Source organism: Rhipicephalus microplus, unplaced genomic scaffold (assembly GCF_043290135.1).
Source record: "Rhipicephalus microplus isolate Deutch F79 unplaced genomic scaffold, USDA_Rmic scaffold_232, whole genome shotgun sequence".
Classification (NCBI taxonomy): domain Eukaryota; kingdom Metazoa; phylum Arthropoda; class Arachnida; order Ixodida; family Ixodidae; genus Rhipicephalus; species Rhipicephalus microplus.
In genome coordinates this window covers 137,501-155,000 of record NW_027464803.1, presented here as the reverse complement: position 1 = coordinate 155,000, position 17,500 = coordinate 137,501, and the positions used below count along the sequence as shown (strand labels likewise).

The 17,500-nt window shown below is 58.5% G+C and overlaps 2 non-coding genes across 2 annotated transcripts; both read right to left on the bottom strand.

Annotated features, from left to right (window-relative positions):
- Positions 1 to 705: 705 nt before the first annotated feature.
- Positions 706 to 858, bottom strand: LOC142792692 (5.8S ribosomal RNA). Its single transcript, XR_012891135.1, has one exon. It is a non-coding gene; the product is annotated as a 5.8S ribosomal RNA (ribosomal RNA).
- A 1,719-nt stretch (positions 859 to 2,577) lies between these two features.
- LOC142792703 (small subunit ribosomal RNA) lies at positions 2,578 to 4,392 on the bottom strand. The gene has a single exon (XR_012891146.1). It is a non-coding gene; the product is annotated as a small subunit ribosomal RNA (ribosomal RNA).
- Between the last annotated feature and the right edge of the window lie 13,108 nt (positions 4,393 to 17,500).

Sequence of the window (17,500 nt, the reverse complement as noted above, 5' to 3'; positions counted from 1 at the left end):
GCGAAGCACTTAGACCGACGGCGGACTACGACGAGAACGCCTTAAGCTTCGCCAACGTTTCGCCAACTCGTGCGGGAGACTTTTTCCGCTTCGCGGCAAGTCGTCGCGCCGTGCTCTCCGCATCAACCGCGTACGCAGCGAACCGCAAACGTCGGGCGCAGCCTCCTCACCTCCCTGCGCTTTGCGCGCGAACGTTCCCTGTTCGCGCGGCAAAGCCTGGAGGAGGCACGGCCCCGCAGCGTGTTCGAGCGCCCGGTCTACGGGACACCCTGCTTACTTCGAGGGCAACAAGCGCAACGCAAGGCTGCGATCTCGCGCACTTTGCGCACGGCTGGAGAAGCTTTGCTGGCCGGCTTTCGCTCCTCGTGTTTACCGTGCGTTAAAGTTGCGCGTCCGTGGCTCTCGCAGCTCTTGCGCGCCCGGTCGCAGAGAGGAGTACGCAACCTCGACCGCACTTTCCCTGCAGGCTTCCTTCCGACTCGAAGTCCTGCGGCGGTCTCAACGAGGTGCCACATCCTCAATGCAGTCGGTCGCCCCCGTTTCGGTTGGGCTCTGGCACGACGGTCGCCACCGTCTCGCCCTTGAGTGGCCGCTGTTGGCGCTCGCTGTGAGGTGTTCAGCGTGCTGTCCGTGTTGCCGACGCGGTCAAAACGAGTCGACGGCTCACGTTCCCTTGTGCGCCGAAGGCTCTCTTGATATGTGATCCGACCCTCAGACAGACGAAGCCAAGGGAAGACCCAAGGCCGCAATGTGCGTTCAAAGAATCAGTGCTCAGTGTGTCCTGCAATTCACACCAAGTCTCGCAGCTGGCTGCGTTCTTCATCGACCCGAGAACCGAGTGATCCACCGCTTAGAGTCGTGAAAAAGTGTTTGTTCAATTCCGTACAGTCAAAACCAAACGTTTCTGGCACTCGGCCAAACAGTGGCCAAGAAGGGCGCTTTTCAGCGCACGCTTGGACTCCAAAACTCTGCCGCGCCTTTTTCGGCTGCCGCAAATCGAGCAAACGGTGTGTTTCGGACGGCGTTTCGCTTTCGCTACTTGCGAGTGCTTTCGTGGTCCACCCCTCTATAAATACTCGGGAGGCGTCGAAGCCGGTTCTCCAAGCCGGACCCGTAGGTATCGTTGTGTGCTCGCTCTCATTGGCCCGCCTAACCAGAAAATGCCTGCGGTACACCCATTTGGATAAGAGTGCACGCAGATGCGGGCCTCGACGGCTACACATTTCCTCGGGCGGCCGCCTCCCGGCCTCCGTGGAGCGCGGGATGCACGGTCCCATCGACAAGCCTCTCCCGTTTTTACCGTGGCGTCGCGGTTCACCACGGCAGGCGGGTCGGTCTCCTCCGCATAAAAAGGGGGACCCCCGCTTTTTGTTCCACGAAATCGCACAAGCTTTTTTCGCATCCACGGTTTGCCACCGCACACCAAAATGCCGATCCGGCTGCCTACTTTAGCCAACAGGTGGAGCCAGGCGCGCCGTACTTGCGCGGCACTTCCCACGTCCACCGAAGTCGGTGCCAAGGACCACTTTCGGCGCCGGAGCCGCGTACGAGCCTACTCGAGGCGGAAGAACGAAGCCAGCAAGGGCCTGGCCGCAAGTGCGTTCAATTGTCGGGACGTCCAAGTCCCTCGTTCTTCCGTGCTTCCTCTTTCGGCAAGTCGTTGCGGCACCTTCCCAAAGCGCGCAGACCCGCTAATCGCGACGAGCGCGACGTGGCCGTGCCGCCTTTCCCTCGGCAGCAAGCAAAACGCCTGGCAACGTCGACGCTCCCCTAACCGCGATCTCGCACCGTGTTTCGTGTGGCGAATTCAAAAGCCGGCCGGCGCTGCTGCAACCATTACGGTCGGTACGCATACGCCGCGGAGGGCGGGACGGTCATCGGAGCGTGCGGTTCCTCCATCGAGTACTGCGCACCTCGGCCGTCGCATCGCCGTGCCATGACCGGCCGCGCGTCAACGCGAACCGGTGCCAGCGAGATCCCTCGCCTGCAAGAACCGACCGGCAGCCTCCGTCACCCGAGGACGCGGAGGCGCTTGCCGCGGACGGCGGGACGGTATGCACTGGTGCACAGCGGACCCGTCACATCGCCAGTTCCTTGACCGACCGCCGACGCTTGTGCCGTTCCTCTCGTACTTGGCAGTCGCCGCGCGATTGTCGGGTCTCGTTCTTGCACGCTCGAACGGTCGGGAGGGCACTCGGCTGGCGTTTCGGGAACGCGCAGCCTCGCCTTCTACCGACGTAACCACGACTCGCCGTTCGCGCTCCGCCGCTCCTGTTTACAGTACTAGGCGGTCCCGCAGCGGTCGGGTCGCGCATTTCGAGCGCTTCGAGCCACGGTGCAGTGGCGGGTCGAAAGCCGACCTATGAGTGCGTTGCGCCGTTTGTACCCGCGTCCGCCACCTGGCCGACCGTCCAAGGTCGCGGTGTTGGCGTCCGCTGGGCGCAACAATTTGTCACGGGGTGCCGCTCCACATTCAGGCAGCCCCGTGGGGAAAAGCCGACCCCGCGTCCAAACGGGGTCAGCGGCAGAAAGTGTCGGGCGCAGACGCAGCTGAGGCGCTCACCCTTCACAATCCGTTAATGATCCTTCCGCAGGTTCACCTACGGAAACCTTGTTACGACTTTTACTTCCTCTAAATGATCAAGTTTGGTCATCTTTCCAACAGACCGGCGCAACCGAAAGGCCGCGCCGGACATCGGTCCGAAGACCTCACTAAATCATTCAATCGGTAGTAGCGACGGGCGGTGTGTACAAAGGGCAGGGACGTAATCAACGCGAGCTTATGACTCGCGCTTACTGGGAATTCCTCGTTCAAGGGGAACAATTGCAAGCCCCTATCCCAATCACGAAAGAAGTTCCACGGGTTACCCAGTCTTTTCAGACAGGGATAAAGACACGCTGCTTCCTTCAGTGTAGCGCGCGTGCGGCCCCGGACATCTAAGGGCATCACAGACCTGTTATTGCTCTGTTTCGTGCGGCTAGGAGCCGCTTGTCCCTCTAAGAAGGTTGTAAGGTGCTGGGAACCCCGCACCTATTTAATAGGCTAGAGTCTCGTTCGTTATCGGAATTAACCAGACAAATCGCTCCACCAACTAAGAACGGCCATGCACCACCATCCACCGAATCAAGAAAGAGCTCTCAATCTGTCAATCCTCCCAGTGTCCGGGCCGGGTAAGTTTTCCCGTGTTGAGTCAAATTAAGCCGCAGGCTCCACTCCTGGTGGTGCCCTTCCGTCAATTCCTTTAAGTTTCAGCTTTGCAACCATACTTCCCCCGGAACCCAAATACTTTGGTTTCCCGGAAGCTGCCCGCCGAGTCATTTGAGTAACTCAGGCGGATCGCTGGTTGGCATCGTTTATGGTCAGAACTAGGGCGGTATCTGATCGCCTTCGAACCTCTGACTTTCGTTCTTGATCAATGAAAACATTCTTGGCAAATGCTTTCGCAGTAGTTCGTCTTGCGACGGTCCAAGAATTTCACCTCTAGCGCCGCAATACGAATGCCCCCGTCCGTCCCTCTTAATCATTACCTCGTATTCCAAAAACCAACAGAACAGAAACGAGGTCTTGTTCTATTATTCCATGCAAGTTTATTCAGGCGACTCGCCTGCGTTGAGCACTCTAATTTTTTCAAAGTAAAAGCACCGGCCATCTCGAGGCACACAATGAAGTGCACCAAGAAAGAACCGGCATGATGTTCAGTCCGAGCCGTCGCATCGGGTAGATGCACTACTCGTCTGGAACTGAGATCCAACTACGAGCTTTTTAACCGCAGCAGCTTTAGTATACGCTATTGGAGCTGGAATTACCGCGGCTGCTGGCACCAGACTTGCCCTCCAATTGATCCTCGTTAAAGGATTTAGAGTGTACTCATTTCAATTACGGGGCCTCAAAAGAGTCCCGTATTGTTATTTTTCGTCACTACCTCCCCGTGCCGGGAGTGGGTAATTTGCGCGCCTGCTGCCTTCCTTGGATGTGGTAGCCGTTTCTCAGGCTCCCTCTCCGGAATCGAACCCTGATTCTCCGTTACCCGTAACAACCATGGTAAGCAAGTAACCTACCATCGAAAGTTGATAAGGCAGACACTTGAAAGAAACGTCGCCGGCTCGTGGCCATGCGATCAGCACAAAGTTATCCAGAGTCACCACACAATACGGGCCGAAACCCGATCGATCTTGGTCTAATAAAAGCACCCGTTACCCAAAGGGCTCCAGGCTCACTGCATGTATTAGCTCTAGAATTGCCACAGTTATCCAAGTAGGAAGAAACGATCTAAGGAACCATAACTGATTTAATGAGCCATTCGCGGTTTCGCCTTATTTCGGCATGTACTTAGACATGCATGGCTTAATCTTTGAGACAAGCATATGATTACTGGCAGGATCAACCAGGTAATCGTTCGACTGCGCGTCCGTCCTCGCCTTCGGCGGGCCGGACGCAGTCTGTGTGCGGCGGAGGCCACCTTCAGGCGCCCCAACACGCTTATTTTGCACTCCGAGATGACGGCGTTCGAGCTCGCTACGGCACAACCTTCCCGAAAGACGAGTGGGAGCCGTGCGGCAAGAAGCACGTTCATGCTCGCTCTTTTTCGTTGCATCGACTCGGTCGCGCCGTGCGGGTTGCCCAAGCCCGCTGCACTGTCGGTGGACCGGCCGGAACTAGCAACGGAGCCGAGACTGCAAAGCCGCCAGACGACGGGTCACGCCCGCGTCTTCGGCGCTTTCGCATCTGAATCGCCCGAGGACGACACGGAACACACCTCGATATCGTGGTAAAACGGCACCGTCCGACAACCAGCCCCTAACGCATCAAGCGGATGAGGCTGCAGACGACTGCCGTGGATTCCCCTGGAGCAGACCCGAGGACACGCTTGACGAGGCCGAAGCCCGCCGCATATCAGACACCCGGTCGCTTTCGCGTACGCCGCTCACGAGAACCCCCACATAATAGCAGCGATAAGTACCCAGACCTCCTTGGGCACTAATACGAGCGTACTCGAGAAAATTTCACCGCGGGTGTGCCCCGAAACGTGTGGCACGTTGAGCGTGCCACAAGTCTACGTCGCTCTCAAACCCGCCGAGGTCGTAGAATTTGCGACCCTACTCACGAAATTCCCACCGAGGATACGGCCGCAAACGTACCGCACCTTGGGTAGGCCACGAGTTTGTGCAACACTACGCTGACGGCACAGCACCGAGGTCGTGCGCGCACGCACGGGAAAATTCCGCCGCGGTTTCTGCCGAAAACGTGAGGCACCACGACTCTCCGCAAGTTCGCGTCGACTGCGAAAGACCGAAGTCGTGAACGACGTGTCCGCTACTCGCCGCCGACACGCTGGACACCAAACGTACAACGACTCGACGGCGTCGTAGAGGCCCACGACGCGGTTTTCCTTAACGACGTCTCGGCGTGGCACCGACAGGTTAGAACGGCCGACCAACGTTCCCTGTCCGCCGTTCGGCTCAGTCGAAGGGCTCGGCGACTTCGGCAACGCTGCGAAGCCGCACGGTGACGCACGCCATGTCCCCATTTTTTTTTTTTTTTCTTTCTGCGTCTGCCGGGGTGCCCCTATAATAGCAGCGATAAGCACCCAGACCGCCGTGGGTCGCTCGCCCCGGCTGACGTGGTTTTTCGTACTCCTGCGGCGGTCGCCGTCAAGCACGTCCAAATACGCTACTTTCGTGGGCGCATTCACGCTCTTTCGCTTCGCCGGAGTGCCAGCACTCACTCTGCCAAAAACGGCGAACATCCGAGCGGCGGTTCCCACTTTTGCGTCGGCGTCGCAAACCCCGCCCCGGCAGACGAGGTTTGCCGTACTCGTGCGACGGTGGCCGGCGGGCACGTCGAAAGACGCCGATATCGTGCGCGAATTGGCGCACCTTGGCTTCACCGGAGTGCCGCCACTGACTCCTCCAAAAACGGCGAAGATCCGAGCGGCGCTTCCCACTTTCGCATCGGCGTCCCGAACTCCGCCCCGGCTGACGCGGTTTACCGTACTCGTGCGACGGTCGCCGGCGAGCACGTGGAAAGACGCCGATATCGTGCCCGAATCGGCTCCGTTCGGCTTCGCCGGAGTGCCAGCACTGGCTCGGCGAAAGACGACGAACATCCGAGCGACGGTTCTCACTATTGCGTACGCGTCGCAAACCCCGCCCCGGCAGACGCACTTTGCCGTACTCGTGCGACGGTCGCCGGCGAGCACGTAGAAAGACGCCGATATCGTGCCGGAATCGGCCCCGTTTGGCTTCGCCGGAGTGCCAGCACTCACTCGGCCACAAACGGCGAACATCCGAGCGGCGGTTCCCACTTAGCCGTCGGCGTCCCGAACTCCGCCCCGGCAGACGCGGTTGCCGAGCTCGTGCGACTAGCGACCGCGAAGCCGTCTCGCGACGCCGCTTTCGTGCGCGGCTCCCACTGCGACCTGGGTCACCCGAGGTCGACGAGCAAGAAAGAATGTCGAAAAAAAATTTTTTTTTTTTTTGCGTCTGCCGGGGTGCCCCTATAATAGCAGCGATAAGCACCCAGACCGCCATGGGTCGCTCGCCCCGGCTGACGTGGTTTTTCGTTTTCCTGCGGTGGTCGTCGTCAAGCACGTCCAAACACGCCACTTTCGTGGGCGCATTCGCGCTCTTTCGCTTCGCCGGAGTGCCAGCACTCACTCTGCCAAAAACGGCGAACATCCTAGTGGCGGTTCCCACTTTTGCGTCGGCGTCGCCAACCCCGCCCCGGCATACGCGGTTTGCCGTACTCGTGCGGCGGTGGCCGGCGGGCACGTCGAAAGACACCGATATCGTGCGCGAGTCGATGCTTCTTGGTCTCGCAGGAGGGCCGCCACTCACTCCTGCAAAAACGGCGAAGATCCGAGCGGCGCTTCCCACTTTTTCGTCGGCATCGCAAACCTCGCCCCGGCAGACGCGCTTTGCCGTACTCGTGCGACGGTCGCCGGCGAGCACGTCGAAATACGCCGATATCGTGCCCGAATCGGCCCCGTTTCGCTTCGCCGGAGTGCCAGCACTCACTCGGCCAAAAACGGCGAACATCCGAGCAGCGGTACCCACTTAGCCGTCGGCATCCCGAACTCCGCGCCGGCTGACGCGGTTGCCGAGCTCGTGCGACTAGCGACCGCGAACGCGTCTCGCGACGCCGCTTTCGTGCGCGGCTCCCATTGCGACCTGGGTTACCCGAGCTCGACCAGCAAAAAAGAAGGTCGAAAAAAAATTTTTTTTTTCTGCGTCTGCCGGGGTGCCCCTATAATAGCAGCGATAAGCACCCAGACCGCCGTGGGTCGCTCGCCCCGGCTGACGTGGTTTTTCGTACTCCTGCAGCGGTCGCCGTCAAGCACGTCCAAATACGCCACTTTCGTGGGCGCTTTCGCGCTCTTTCGCGTCGCCGGTGTGCCAGCACTCACTCTGCCAAAAACGGCGAACATCCTAGTGGCGGTTCCCACTTTTGCGTCGGCGTCGCCAACCCCGCCCCGGCATACGCGGTTTGCCGTACTCGTGCGGCGGTGGCCGGCGGGCACGTCGAAAGACACCGATATCGTGCGCGAGTCGATGCTTCTTGGTCTCGCAGGAGGGCCGCCACTCACTCCTGCAAAAACGGCGAAGATCCGAGCGGCGCTTCCCACTTTTTCGTCGGCATCGCAAACCTCGCCCCGGCAGACGCGCTTTGCCGTACTCGTGCGACGGTCGCCGGCGAGCACGTCGAAATACGCCGATATCGTGCCCGAATCGGCCCCGTTTCGCTTCGCCGGAGTGCCAGCACTCACTCGGCCAAAAACGGCGAACATCCGAGCAGCGGTACCCACTTAGCCGTCGGCATCCCGAACTCCGCGCCGGCTGACGCGGTTGCCGAGCTCGTGCGACTAGCGACCGCGAACGCGTCTCGCGACGCCGCTTTCGTGCGCGGCTCCCATTGCGACCTGGGTTACCCGAGCTCGACCAGCAAAAAAGAAGGTCGAAAAAAAATTTTTTTTTTCTGCGTCTGCCGGGGTGCCCCTATAATAGCAGCGATAAGCACCCAGACCGCCGTGGGTCGCTCGCCCCGGCTGACGTGGTTTTTCGTACTCCTGCAGCGGTCGCCGTCAAGCACGTCCAAATACGCCACTTTCGTGGGCGCTTTCGCGCTCTTTCGCGTCGCCGGTGTGCCAGCACTCACTCTGCCAAAAACGGCCAACATCCGAGCGGCGGTTCCCACTTTTGCGTCGGCGTCGTAAACCCCGCCCCGGCAGACGCGGTTTGCCCTACTCGTTCGACGGTCGCCGGCGAGCGCGTCGAAAGACGCCGATATCGTGCGCTAATTGGCGCTCCTTGGCTTCTCCGGAGTGCCGCCACTCACTCCTCCAAAAACGGCGAAGATCCGAGCGGCGTTCTCCACTTTCGCATCGGCGTCCCGAACTCCGCCCGGGCTGACGCGGTTTACCGTATGTGATGTGTGGTGCGCGTTCAAAGTGCGCGCCTTCGAAAAGTGCGCGAAATTAAAGGATGACCGAGTGCACGTGCTGGGTCGCCTGAACAACGACGACGCCGAGGACCGGTACACGTGAGAGCGTGGAGCGCAAGCATCCAAGACCATAAAGAAAACAAGGGCCAATGGCTGATCACCACGGAGTTTTGAAAGGCCAATCAGAACGAGACAAGTGGGCCAGAGCTGAAGCAGGAGCCTGGGGAGAGGAGAGCAAGGGGAGTTCGAAGAAGACGGGGCAAGCGGAAGGTCGTCACCGGACCGGGCGCTGAAGATGGGCCGTCGGGCGTAGGACCCGAGCCTGCAGGTCTTCAACCGGCCGGGGCCTCCTGCCGTCGTGTTCCCGCTCCAAAGGACCGTGGCCATCCGGTCCTGAACTCCTTTCCAGGGCCTGCGGACTTTGGTTCCGGCAGGCGAGCTACAGCCGTCGGGCTCCGGGCCCGAGCTGTGCGCCCAGCTGCTTGACTAGGTCGACCCTGGTTCTCTGACGCGTCACCACCAGCCTGCGTTCTCTCGTCACAGACGGGTCCACACTCCTAAAGCCAGAGCCACCACGTTCCGGCCTGGTTTCTCGACGTGTCGTCAGCAGCCAGCGTTCCCTCGTCCCCGTCCTGCCCGCGTCCTGAAGCCGGAATCACCGCGTTCCGGTTTGCTCATCGTCGGCGGAATTCAGCGTGTGGGTGAGACCGAACAGATATCTTGCGCTACTCCCATCACTCAGCCCCTTTCGAACGTTAGGTTTAGTTACTGACTTTGAACGTTCTTGTTGGGTGTTTACAGATGTGTTTCGTCATGTCCAGTCAACTGTTTATTAAGTGTTTTGTTTTGTGAGGAATCTTTGTCTTTTTACTTTTCAATTAAACTTTTTGTGTGTTTCTTGGAAACCGAACGGCTTTGTCCTTATTAGAAAAACTCTCTGAGGCTCAGCCCGGGAGAAAAACAAATCAGCAACAAAGAAACCTCGCTTCACAAATTGGCGTCCGCGACAGGACAAAGTCGTTTGTTTTTCCAGTAGATTTTTTGACGCGGTTAACACGATGACGAACACGTGGGAGTTAATTGAGTTGGCGGATAAAATGGGACTGACGGGAGCGGAGTTTAGAGTATGGTACGCGGAGCGGATGGAGAGGGAGCGTGAGGAACGGGCTGCGATATGTGACGCTAAAAAGCAGCAGATTGCATTGCAAACACACGCTAAGAGAGAGGAGTTCGAGCGAGAAACACGGGCTAGGAGAGAGAAGCTCGAGCGAGAGACACGCGCTAAGAAGGAGCAGCTTGAGCTAGAAATGCGTGAAAAGAAAAGGCTGCTCGAGATAGAGATGCGCGAAAAGAAGAGACTGTTGGAACTAGAATATGAGGATTTGCAGCAGTGGCTTGAGAGGGAAAACGCTGAATATACGTGGTCTGAGAGCCAGAGTAGTCAACCAGTGGATGAGGTGTGCTCTGAAAGCAGTTACATCGGGAGCGATTTGAATTTACGTGTGACTGACCCTGTACCTCGTCATGACCTTTCGCTAGAGAAAGAAACTCTGAAAGAGTATGACAGGGAGGTAAACAGTCAAAAGACTAGGAGACTCGATAAGCTTATTGAAGCGCAGGAATGCTTCGTGAGCATGGAACAAGAACGTTCCATTCAGAGTAAAGGGTATTTTGAAACCTGTGAGAGGTCAAGCGCACTTTATTCAGAGGTAGGATTGCCTCTGAATAGCTCCGCTGAAGGAGCAATAAAAGGTCTCCTAGGTAATGCCGGCGAATGCCATAATGAAAGCTCTGATGTAGCAGCTACCTATTGTTTTGGGCCACTGGAGATAGCAACAGACGCTACGGACATGGTTTTTCACCATGATTATAACTTGCCCATACAGAGAGATGGCTTGTGTTCTCGGGAAATTGTAGATGATGCTTTTAGAAGAATATTGGAGCAAAATGCAAAAGCACTTGTTGAAGAACAGAGAGTAGAGTTGCAATGTAGGTCAGCTATATGTGACAATGAGGGTAATCACGATGACCCAGGCAGAAGGGTTGAAAGTATTGATGAACAAGCAATACAGAAAGCTGAAGGGATGGAAAGTGAACCAGAAGGCAGTAATGGTCCAGCAGGTTATTGTACGAGGAAGGACGCCGACTGGTGCTCTTTGGCATCTTCGGTTGAAGAGGTCGCTTCTGTTAGGATGTCTCAACGATTAGCGGCTTACGAGCTCAAGCAAGGCGTTCGTGGGAAGGATGAAATGATTCAGGCGTGGTTGTACTGGTGCGCCTGGAGGCAACGCCTCCGACTGGCATACAGACATTCCAGCGTGTATGCTTGTGATTTCGAGGTTGGGAACCTGGTGATACACAGCTTTAGGTTCATACGAGCTTACGGTCGAGAATTCTTCCACTGGCTTCCGATTCCTTACTCTTGTCAAATGGTTAGAGCAGTTAAACGTCTTGTACGGGACGCTATAACTTAAGCGTCAAATTCGATTTCCCGCTGGTTTCTTTTGGATCTTGCTTGCGGACCATGGAAGGGTGTTGCTTGTAAATATTTGAAGAAGTTACATGCAATGTAACATTAACATGATGTATAGTTTTTGAGATGATAGGGTATATATGATAAAAAAAAGGGGTGGTGTACTACTAATTTGGGGATTTTCACAATCCGCTAGATGTGTCCATACTTTTTCTCACTTCTTGCGTATTTTGAGGTTAGTGAATGTGGACCTTTGGGCAATGCAGTGAACTGTGTGGCGGACATATGTGGTTTAATTGTGACGTAGTGCAGAACGCGCACTCATCGGCAGTTTTTTTTTTTTTAGAAAAAAAAAACTTGAATGAAAGGGGGGCGTATGTGATGTGTGGTGCGCGTTCAAAGTGCGCGCCTTCGAAAAGTGCGCGAAATTAAAGGATGACCGAGTGCACGTGCTGGGTCGCCTGAACAACGACGACGCCGAGGACCGGTACACGTGAGAGCGTGGAGCGCAAGCATCCAAGACCATAAAGAAAACAAGGGCCAATGGCTGATCACCACGGAGTTTTGAAAGGCCAATCAGAACGAGACAAGTGGGCCAGAGCTGAAGCAGGAGCCTGGGGAGAGGAGAGCAAGGGGAGTTCGAAGAAGACGGGGCAAGCGGAAGGTCGTCACCGGACCGGGCGCTGAAGATGGGCCGTCGGGCGTAGGACCCGAGCCTGCAGGTCTTCAACCGGCCGGGGCCTCCTGCCGTCGTGTTCCCGCTCCAAAGGACCGTGGCCATCCGGTCCTGAACTCCTTTCCAGGGCCTGCGGACTTTGGTTCCGGCAGGCGAGCTACAGCCGTCGGGCTCCGGGCCCGAGCTGTGCGCCCAGCTGCTTGACTAGGTCGACCCTGGTTCTCTGACGCGTCACCACCAGCCTGCGTTCTCTCGTCACAGACGGGTCCACACTCCTAAAGCCAGAGCCACCACGTTCCGGCCTGGTTTCTCGACGTGTCGTCAGCAGCCAGCGTTCCCTCGTCCCCGTCCTGCCCGCGTCCTGAAGCCGGAATCACCGCGTTCCGGTTTGCTCATCGTCGGCGGAATTCAGCGTGTGGGTGAGACCGAACAGATATCTTGCGCTACTCCCATCACTCAGCCCCTTTCGAACGTTAGGTTTAGTTACTGACTTTGAACGTTCTTGTTGGGTGTTTACAGATGTGTTTCGTCATGTCCAGTCAACTGTTTATTAAGTGTTTTGTTTTGTGAGGAATCTTTGTCTTTTTACTTTTCAATTAAACTTTTTGTGTGTTTCTTGGAAACCGAACGGCTTTGTCCTTATTAGAAAAACTCTCTGAGGCTCAGCCCGGGAGAAAAACAAATCAGCAACAAGAACCCGCATCACACCGTACTCGTGCGACGGTCGCCGCCGGGCACGTCGAAAGACGCCGATATCGTGCCGTAATCGGCCCCGTTTGGCTTCGCCCGAGTGCCAGCACTCACTCGGCCAAAAACGGCGAACATCCGAGCAGCGTTTCCCACTTTCGCATCGGCGTCCCGAAGCCCGCCCCGGCAGACGCGGTTTGCCCTACTCGAGCGACGGTCGCCGGCGATCACGTCGAAAGGCGCCGAATTCGTGCACGAATCGATGCTTCTTGGTCTCGCAGGAGGGCCGCCACTCACTCCTGCAAAAACGGCGAAGATCCGAGTTGCGCTTCCCACTTTTTCGTCGGCGTCCCGAACTACGCCCCGGCTGACGCGGTTTACCGTACTCGTGCGACGGTCGCCGGCGGGCACTTCAAAATACGCCGATTTCGTGGGCGCATTCACGCTGTTTCGCTTCCCCGGAGTGCCAACACTCACTCTGCCGAAAGCGGCGATCATCCGAGCGGCGGTTCCCACTTTTGCGTCGGCTTCGCAAACGGCGCCCCGGCAGACGCGCTCGTGCGACGTACTCGTGCGACGGTCGCCGGCGAGCACGTCGAAAGACGCCGATATCGTGCTCGAATCGACCCCGTTTCGCTTCGCCGGAGTGCTGCCAGTCACGGCGCAGAAAACGGCGAACAAGTGTTTTTTTTTTTTTTTCCTAGAATTTGTGTTATAGAAGGCACATTTGATATCGGACGATAATTTTCAACTTTATCACGCGCACCGATTTTCGTGTAGAGGTTTGCAAGTTTATGGGAATTTCTCCACTTGGAATAATGCGATTTAGTAGTACTACGAGAACTTCATGGATGTACTCAAGGGTACGGGGCAAGTCAGTTACGTCAACACCTGCAGATTTTTTACACTTCAAACTGAAAATTGTTGGTTGTGAGTCCTCGTGTGATATTAAAGGCCGATTCGCTAACACATAGAACAAAGAAAGAAAGGAAGAAAAAACGCCCGCGCTCGCTCAAGAAACCTGGGTTCGCAACAAGTGGCAACAACAAGCAACCGAGCGAGTGCGCCAAAACCCGTGGCGGCCGAACAAACGCGAAGTCCCAACCGCGTCAGCCGGGGCGGCACGGGACAGGAAAAATCACTTCAGCCGGGGCGGCGGGGCACCGAATAAACCTCGTCACCTCGTCGCAGGATAAAAGAGGAAACAAAAAGTCTAAACAGCGTCTGCTGGAGCGAATGCGTAATAAAACAACAACAACAACAAAAAAAAAACACCCGCACTCAAGAAGTCTGCAATCCTCACAAAAGGCGACTGTGACCGAGCAGCGTCAGCCGGGGCCGTGCGGAAACGGAAAAACCGCGACTACCGGGGCGTCGAGGCACCGAAAAATCCACTTCAGCCGCGGCGAAAAAAAAAAACAAAAAGAAAGACGGAGGGGGGGGGGGAACCACGTCTGCCGGGGCGAAGGAAAAAAAAAAACGCGTCTGCCGGGGCGAGCCCGGGTGCGGCACCACCGGGAAAACTGTGGCAAACAGACATGGCGATCGAGTGAGTGGGCCGCCAGCCAGGCTCAGCCAAAAAGTGCAAAGTCCGAACTGCGTCAGCCGGGGCGGCAAAAACCGCGTCAGCCGGGGCGGCGCAAAAAACCGCGTCTGCCGGGGCGGCACGAAACCGCGTCAGCCGGGGCGGGGCGAAAACTGCGTCAGCCGGGGCGAAAAGAAAAAAAAAACGCGTCTGCCGGGGCAAGCCCGGGTGCGGCACCACCGGGAAAACTGTGGCAAACAGACATGGCGATCGAGTGAGTGGGCCGCCAGCCAGGCACAGCCGAAAAGTGCAAAGTCCGAACCGTGTCAGCCGGGGCGACGCAAAAACCGCGTCAGCCGGGGCGGCGCGAAAACCGCGTCAGCCGGGGCGGCACGAAACCGCGTCAGCCGGGGCGGCGCGAAAACTGCGTCAGCCGGGGCGGCGCGAAAACCTCGTCAGCCGGGGCGAGCGAAAAGGGGGGGGGGGGAACCACGTCTGCCGGGGCGAAAGAAAAAAAAACGCGTCTGCCGGGGCGAGCCCGGGTGCGGCACCACCGGGAAGACTGTGGCAAACAGACATGGCGATCGAGTGAGTGGGCCGCCAGCCAGGCTCAGCCCAAAAAGTGCCAAGTCCGAACTGCGTCAGCCGGGGCGGCAAAAACCGCGTCAGCCGGGGCGGCGCGAAAACCGCGTCTGCCGGGGCGGCGCGAAAACTGCGTCAGCCGGGGCGAGCCCGGGTGCGGCACCACCGGGAAAACTGTGGCTAACAGACATGGCGATCGAGTGAGTGGGCCACCAGCCAGGCTCAGCCAAAAAGTGCCAAGTCCGAACTGCGTCAGCCGGGGCGGCAAAAACCGCGTCAGCCGGGGCGGCGCAAAAAAACCGCGTCTGCCGGGGCGGCACGAAACCGCGTCAGCCGGGGCGGCGCGAAAACTGCGTCAGCCGGGGCGAAAGAAAAAAAAAACGCGTCTGCCGGGGCGAGCCCGGGTGCGGCACCACCGGGAAAACTGTGGCAAACAGACATGGCGATCGAGTGAGTGGGCCGCCAGCCAGGCACAGCCGAAAAGTGCTAAGTCCGAACTGCGTCTGCCGGGGCGGCACGAAACCGCGTCAGCCGGGGCGGCGCGAAAACCGCGTCTGCCGGGGCGGCACGAAACCGCGTCAGCCGGGGCGGCGCGAAAACTGCGTCAGCCGGGGCGAGCCCGGGTGCGGCACCACCGGGAAAACTGTGGCAAACAGACATGGCGATCGAGTGAGTGGGCCGCCAGCCAGGCACAGCCGAAAAGTGCTAAGTCCGAACTGCGTCTGCCGGGGCGGCACGAAACCGCGTCAGCCGGGGCGGCGCGAAAACCGCGTCTGCCGGGGCGGCACGAAACCGCGTCAGCCGGGGCGGCGCGAAAACTGCGTCAGCCGGGGCGAGCCCGGGTGCGGCACCACCGGGAAAACTGTGGCAAACAGACATGGCGATCGAGTGAGTGGGCCGCCAGCCAGGCACAGCCGAAAAGTGCTAAGTCCGAACTGCGTCAGCCGGGGCGGCAAAAACCGCGTCAGCCGGGGCGGCGCAAAAAACCGCGTCTGCCGGGGCGGCACGAAACCGCGTCAGCCGGGGCGGCGCGAAAACTGCGTCAGCCGGGGCGAAAGAAAAAAAAAAACGCGTCTGCCGGGGCGAGCCCGGGTGCGGCACCACCGGGAAAACTGTGGCAAACAGACATGGCGATCGAGTGAGTGGGCCGCCAGCCAGGCACAGCCGAAAAGTGCCAAGTCCGAACTGCGTCTGCCGGGGCGGCACGAAACCGCGTCAGCCGGGGCGGCGCGAAAACCGCGTCTGCCGGGGCGGCACGAAACCGCGTCAGCCGGGGCGGCGCGAAAACTGCGTCAGCCGGGGCGAGCCCGGGTGCGGCACCACCGGGAAAACTGTGGCAAACAGACATGGCGATCGAGTGAGTGGGCCGCCAGCCAGGCACAGCCGAAAAGTGCTAAGTCCGAACTGCGTCTGCCGGGGCGGCACGAAACCGCGTCAGCCGGGGCGGCGCGAAAACCGCGTCTGCCGGGGCGGCACGAAACCGCGTCAGCCGGGGCGGCGCGAAAACTGCGTCAGCCGGGGCGAGCCCGGGTGCGGCACCACCGGGAAAACTGTGGCAAACAGACATGGCGATCGAGTGAGTGGGCCGCCAGCCAGGCACAGCCGAAAAGTGCTAAGTCCGAACTGCGTCTGCCGGGGCGGCACGAAACCGCGTCAGCCGGGGCGGCGCGAAAACCGCGTCTGCCGGGGCGGCACGAAACCGCGTCAGCCGGGGCGGCGCGAAAACTGCGTCAGCCGGGGCGAGCCCGGGTGCGGCACCACCGGGAAAACTGTGGCAAACAGACATGGCGATCGAGTGAGTGGGCCGCCAGCCAGGCACAGCCGAAAAGTGCTAAGTCCGAACTGCGTCAGCCGGGGCGGCAAAAACCGCGTCAGCCGGGGCGGCGCAAAAACCGCGTCTGCCGGGGCGAAATAAAAAAAAAACAAAGAAAAAAGCCCGCGCTTAATCAAAAGAAAACAAAGAAAAAAGCTTGCGCTTAATCAAAAGAAAACAAACAAAAAAAGTTCGCGCTTAAGCCTGGCGGTGGAACCACCGGGGCAAACAGACCTGGCGATCGAGTGAGTGGGCCGCCAGCCGGGGTGAGCCAAAAAGTGCAAAGTCCGAACCGCGTCAGCCGGGGCGACGCAAAAACCGCGTCAGCCGGGGCGGCGCGAAAATCGCGTCAGCCGGGGCGGCGCGAAAACCGCGTCAGCCGGGGCGGCGCAAAAACCGCGTCAGCCGGGGCGGCGCAAAAACTGCGTCAGCCGGGGCGGCACGGAAAAACGAAAACCGCGTCAGCCGGGGCGACATCAAAATGAGGAAAAAAAAAAAAAACTGCCTTAGGACACCTGCGTACACTTTCATGCGTTTGGGCATATCTCTCTGTAACACGCGCGCCCCTCGTTACGCGCGGCACTCTGTTTTCTCCGACACCCATATTTCGGCGGCATGTGGCACGCGCGCCCGTCCCTACGCACGGCACACCGCAGTGCTTTCTCGATATTTTTCTTTTCCTCCAACACCGTCATCTATAGGCTTTTAGTGACCTGTTGCTCGTGGCACAAGTTCGCTAGCTCTGACACCTCTTGCATGCGCACCGTTTTTGCGCACGGTGCTATGCCGCAAAGCACGGCAGTCGCATGCGTTTCTCTCAGGCACCTCTTTTTTGACACAACGCTGTGGTGCTTAGAAACACACGCGCCGCTTTTGCGCACAGAACTCCACCGTACAGCACGGTAGTCACGTTTGTTCCACACGAACAGCAGTGTGCATCGTGCTACGACACTTTGAAAGCTTTTTCTTCCGAGTCTCGACCGCGCTGTTCCTTTCGTACTTGGCGCGATTTTGGGACCAGCTTTGTTTTAAACCCCTACTGCGCGCCGTTCCTTTCGTACTTGGCGCGGTTCAGGGTTTGTTTCGAGCCCTTAGCCGCGCTGTTCCCTCCGTACTTGGCGCGGTTTAGGGTCGAGCTTTGTCTCGAGCCCTCTCCGCGCCGTTCCTTCCGTACTTGGCGCGGTTTAGGGTTTGTTTCGAGCCCTTAGCCGCGCTGTTCCCTCCGTACTTGGCGCGGTTTAGGGTTTGTTTCGAGCCCTTAGCCGCGCTGTTCCCTCCGTACTTGGCGCGGTTTAGGGTCGAGC